Raw genomic sequence first — 6,000 nt, forward strand, 5'->3', positions numbered from 1 at the left:
AAGGTTGTAGTAATAGCTTGTGAATGGTACTAATACAATGCCAAATGTTTAGTCGTACATGGTCGTACTCAGCAATCGCTTTCTACAACACTCAGGCCACTAAAAATCAACGGATAGATAGAGGCATGATAGATGTATCCATCGTTTTCATCCCATCCCATTCAGTCTTGCGCCAGCCGCGCCACGGTATATAGAGAACTAGGTAAAACCGGTTCGAAATTACAACACTAAGGTATTTTGACCACTATTTTCAGCTGACCTTTTAAGTCTAAAAAAGAGAACTAAGCAACAAATTTCGATGAGTTTTACGATTTGTAAATATATTTTTGATTTATGATCACAGAGCACGTCATGTATGAACCTGTGAAGCATTAACGAAAATAAATTGTTGGCTATCTCCGCCATTTAAAAAATTATATATCTTAAAACGCAAAGCTTGCTCATGGACAAAATTAATTTTTCACAATCAAAAATTAAAATTGAAGGACAAAAAGTAATATCAAAGGCCGACACTCTTTCATTCAATTTCGAAATTATCATGGTTCTGAGCTGTTCAACCTACCGGACCTGCCAATGCTCTACCCTGAATTGTCGAGTAATTTCAGTGACGTGGGGCTTCAATCATGGTCAATAAATATCGAAATTAAATTTTCTTTCAGATTATGTCAGTTTTGTTGCTTTTTAAGCATTGGAAAATGCATTTAGTTGATGTTGAATGCACCACCGCCATTGGTGTCCTTGGTCACCCTGTTCCACTAAATGTAATATTTTTCTAAAACTAGACTATGTCGGTGTCTAAAACATTTACCAAAAATTACAAAATTGTTAATGCTACTACCTTTCAAAATGTTGAAGCGCTATGATCTTGGGAAATTTTAGAAATGTATTTATGAATCTCGAACTTATATTTTTTGGAACCGATTACTCCTGAGCAAAAACATCTGTATTTGGTAAACTTGTTAGGCATATGCTCTTAAAACGTCTATATCAAAATGAGAATTCAATTTTCTTTAAAAGTCCGCATATCTCATTGCAGTTTCGAAGATGTAAGGTGTATTTTTTGGTCTAGAATGAATGATCTTCCATTCTGCTGAAGGTAACACTATGACAATTAATGGAATATTACTAAAAAACAAGACAATGTCGGTGTCTAGTTCAAGCTTAATAATTAACATAAAAGAATTCTCTATCTTTTGATATGAGTCATAAAACAAGATGAACTTGGGAAAATTACGAATTTCGGTATTGAAAACCGCAGACCACCCTCAGTTGTGCTTTGTCCACTGTACTGTAAATGCTGCTAATATACCTCTGTCGCTAGCAGACGCATGTCTTTGCATTTGATTGGTTGAACGGCATTTCGTTTGCTGATGGAGAACACCTTTGTTTTAATTTGTATTTTGTCATCGGTTATGTTATTTGTTTTGTCTGTTACACTGAACTCTATTGGGGTCTGTTATTTGATTTGAATTTGTTAGGTAAAGATGGAAGGCACTGTGACTATAAATAATGGAAGGTAGGTGTTGGTTTGGTACCTTCTTTTTAAAACTTATTTTTTCCCTGAGATTTTGCCTGTCAGGCTGGGTGATTTTGTGTTTTAGATCCTTTTCTGAATTCTGTGGTTCAGTTGAGATTCAAATCAAAATAGGTAAAAGGTAACTAGGCCAAGGCCAAAGGTAGTTGATGTTTTGATTGATTTGTCTTGTAGTTGTGGTAATTATCCTACCAAGTATGCTCTACCCCAACGGCCAGTTGACGAAGCATGGCAATTTCGACGAGATGTTGTCATTGTGGCTCGTGGGGCTGTTCAGCTGGTGTGGGTTTGGTGCGTTGCGGATTTGGCTTCGTGCAGCGCAGATTTAGTGTAGCGTGGTGCGAGTTTGGCCTGGGTGGTGTTTCACTGGTGATAGTGATAGCAGCATGCTGCTATTTCATGTGTCAAATTAGGTTTCCATGGAGACATCAACAAGCCCCACTCACATTGCTCCAACACAACCACAAGTGTGACGTCAGCAGAATAGCAGCGTGCTGCTATCACCGGTGAAACACCACCCTGGTGACGAACTTGACGGGGTGTCAATAAAGCTGGAGTCACCTTCAGCGCTAGCCAGTAAATGTGTAGATAAAAGGAAGCTGAAATTTAAAAACAATCTAACCTTACCTAACCTTACCTATTGGCTATTAACATACTAACCTATACCCAGGGTTGGCAAGGGGTGGCAAAAACTGGTTTTTGCCAGTGGTTTTAACCGGTTTAAACCGGCTGGCAGAAATCCCGGTGGCAAAAACTGGCAAAACTGGATAAAACTCAGGTGGCCCAAACCACAACTTTTCTAGTTAGGAATGGATCTGAAATGTACAAATGCATTTCTGGATGTTATAGAGATGCACCAAACATTCTGAAGTTTGCCTCATTACTTATCCCTGCTTAAAATGTCTATGCATGTCGGTAGACATCCCCCACAGAATGCATTTCCATGTAGGGGAGAGTGGGGCAAAGCTGCCACGGTAGGGTGCCATGCGCATATCAGTGGCAGATACCCCTTCGCACTTCTGATTGTGCAGGACTCACTCTTGCACTGGCTCATTTGTCAACCCCAAAAGGCGTCTTACTGGTTCCTTATGGAGAGCCCATGAAAGTGTTTTTGAGTTATAGAACACTTCAACGGTCAATGTCACTTCTGTTTGAAAGCATAAAGCTTTCACCGAATTCTCCTTAAAATGTTTCATGTTCAAATCCATGTCTAGGCATATCATTGTGATGGTTTTTAGTTTTTGCCAGTTTTTGCCACTTTTTGCCGGTTAAAGCCGGTTTAAACCGGCAAATGGCATAAACTAGTTTTTGCCGGCAAAAATGCCAACCCTGCCTATACCCTACACCCTACCAACTGATGGTGACGCCAGCTTTACCATAAACCGTAGGTTGTAGTTTAGTAGGTAAGGTTAGGTCAGGTTAGATAATGTTTTGTTCTGTTAGACTAGGTGGGTATTTGATTAGATTTAAAAGCGAATTTTGTGTAAATGTCGCAAGAACTGGAGAGTCTAGCGACTTCACAAATGGGTGGCAGCATGTGAGATGCCTGCTATATGAATACCAGAAAGCCTTCTCTATGCCTCAACCCCCTGTTCTGGGCTGGGCGGACACTTTCATCCCATGTGGGAAGCTCCCCTAGGAGCATACACGGAGCCAGGTGCAGTGTCAGGGACAGGGTGCCCTGTTCACTGGATGGGCTCAGCCCCAATGACTTGTACCAGGGTGTTTGCCCATACCAATAGCTCCCCCTAATTCCTATCATTCCTCCAACTCTGTAGTCTTTTTGGGCCAAAACTTGAAAGGCAACCCAACAAAACTTTAAATTGATTTTTAACTTGTGGCATAGTACTTACTATTTTGCCAGTCTGACAACATCCCATTACTGCCTTGACTGGCTTTCTTCTCTCTCAGGCTGATCCTGTGTCACAGAGCCACATAGATGAGCAGCTACCCATCGTAGGATGCACACTCAACCTCCTGCTAGTTTCTGAGCCAAGTCAGCTTGACAGAGGGGTCTGCTAATGCACAGTCACCTAGCCACTGCTAACAGATGCTGGCTGGGACAGACGCTCATCAAAGGTGTGCCACACGACATGGGCATTCTCGTTCTGCATCAAGCCTCAAGGTGCCTCAGCCAAACGGCAGTGAGAAATAAGGGTTGAAGAAGGAAAAGAAGAGGACTGAGGAGAAAATCCATTTACCACAATTTTATCACTGTGGACAATCGCGAATGCGTAGTGTAATATACCTATTAACTTAGTAGCCCAGCACGCTCAAGAGATCTTGGAAACTGGACCACCCCAGATCAGTAGATGCAGACATGCACGTGCAGACGAAACACCAGCGCCATGCATGGGGTCCAATCTCACCATGGAAATGCCAAAGCACACAGCTCAAGCCATGCTGCCATCCACATGACGTGCGGCCAGGTATCCATTATCAGACTAGATATGTGATATCTGAGTTTTTTATAACATAGCCATTTGCAATCTTTTGTGGCGATGGAACTTTCTTAGCATAAAAGACCGCCGTTGTGTACCGTGCCTGTGGCCAGCTTAGTCGTTTCCATTGTATGCTTTGTCTGTGGCCAGCTTAGTCGTTTCCATTGTATGCTTTGTGGTTTTTTAGTTCTGAGCATGTTATCTTTCAACAGGCTCGTTGCTGTCGGCGGTTCTGAAGACAGCGGTGCGATCCAGCTGAAGGACGTCACCTGGCAGGAAGTTGTAGAGTGTGGTGGCCAGTATCAAGCCACATTGTTCAGAAACCATCACATTATCTCCAGGTCAGTAATTGTGTGAACCGGGGGGGGGGGGGGGCGCAGCTGCGCCTTGGTCACCACTGTGTCGAGTTGTGGACGCCTGGGCCACTGTGTCGAGTTGTGATAGGAAAATCCTGCGAAATTCCTCCCACTTCTCCGTAGGTCTCTGCTGCTTTAACACAGGTGTCCAGTCCGTGTCGGTGAGCTGCCAGTTGAACTGGTCAGGATCGACCCGCTGTAAGCACCGGCGTTGAACCGTCGGGCCGGTCGCCGCACGCCACCAAACCGCAGCCCCACGCGGGTAATAATCGGGCTTGGACTTCTTGGATGAGATGTTTATGCACAGGCTAATGTACTGTAATTATGACTGAGTGTGCGACAGAAGACGTTGTGACTATGAGTCATACTCGCCGTGGCTGGTATTTGATGACCGTCGTGACCTGTGACGGTCGCCGTGACTGCTGTGTGACGATCACCGTGACTGTAATGTGACGGTCGCCGTGGCTGGTACGTGATGTTCTCAGTAACTGTTTATATAACGGCCGTCGCGACTGAAAGGTGACGACGTGACGAGACGCGACTCGCTCTGTTACAGGTCACTAGTCGCCGGTGCTCGAGCTGACGGCGTCGTTCAAGGGCTCCACGGTGACAAGCGCCGTCACCGCTGCCGCCGCCGCCGAGACCATCCGACTCCTGGGCCCTGTTTCACGGCAGCGTACTGCAGCGCGCTACGCAGCGCTGCTGTGTTAGTGCGGCGATTGAGACGAATTCGGCTCGACGCTCCAGCGTTGCGAAACACCCGTGTCTATGAAGGATACGCCGATACGTCTTCCAGCTTCAAGCCCTTCCCGCCCCCCCCCCCCCCCCCCCGCCCCGTCCCAACGGTGTTGGCCGAGATTGGGGTTGGTATTTTAACGGGCTCTCCGATGACGTCCCGCAATTTGTGTTATGTAATTTGACGATTATGTCGTAGTCTCATTCTGTCTCGATATGCTAATAAATGATAAATGGGACGGAGGTTGGAAGTAAGGTGTGAGTGGCTGTAACCGGCAGGTTTTGGCGAGCGCGATATTAGTTATTGTGAGCGCGCCAGCTGCATTAAATCGCGCGCTTCTGGCGAGAAAATACTTGCTCTGGAACCTAGAAGTTTGTCGTGAAATCTATGTGCCTTTGGATTGAATTATTAGAACATAATGTACTTTCGGTGTCCAGCACTGCAGCTCTGGAAATAGAAATATGGATGTTGGCTGTTTGATGTAGCAAGGGCTAACAATCTGCGTCAAGAATCAAAAGCTGTATGCAAATTAAAGTGAATATATTTCATTTATTCAATGAATTTTTAAATTTTGTGATACAAAACATAAATGTGTCAACTACTGATTACACCCGGCTGCAAACACTGTAACGCTTGCAATGCTGTACGGCAAATAAATAATATAGATTCTGGCGGCCGACTGGCGCGATCCGAGGCTGCTGACTGTTGTTGTATAGGACAACACGGCTGAATGGCTACGATCGAGAGTACGGAACGGTGCTGGTGACTGGCGGACCAGCGAAAACAGGAAAGGAGATGAATAGCTCTAGCTCCCGTCTGCGCGCGGAAGGGCGCTGATTGGCGCGGCTCGCAGACTCCATTGGCTCATCAGACTGTTGTTGGTTTTGCTCCTCCCCTCCCACAGGCGTAGCCAGGTAGCTTAGTTGTGCGCGG

The 6,000-nt window shown here is 45.2% G+C and overlaps 1 long non-coding RNA gene across 2 annotated transcripts; it reads left to right on the plus strand.

Moving 5' to 3' along the window:
- Positions 1-2,869: 2,869 nt before the first annotated feature.
- LOC122364290 lies at positions 2,870-5,737 on the plus strand. Of its 2 annotated transcripts, none has more exons than XR_006253535.1 (3): positions 2,870-3,963; positions 4,188-4,316; positions 4,888-5,737. It is a non-coding gene; the product is annotated as an uncharacterized LOC122364290 (long non-coding RNA). The 2 variants fall into 2 exon arrangements; XR_006253536.1 differs by having other exon boundaries at positions 2,870-3,659.
- Positions 5,738-6,000: the final 263 nt, after the last annotated feature.

The sequence above is a fragment of the Amphibalanus amphitrite genome, unplaced genomic scaffold, assembly GCF_019059575.1.
Source record: "Amphibalanus amphitrite isolate SeventyFive unplaced genomic scaffold, NRLGWU_Aamphi_draft 000667F_arrow, whole genome shotgun sequence".
NCBI lineage: Eukaryota > Metazoa > Arthropoda > Thecostraca > Balanomorpha > Balanidae > Amphibalanus > Amphibalanus amphitrite.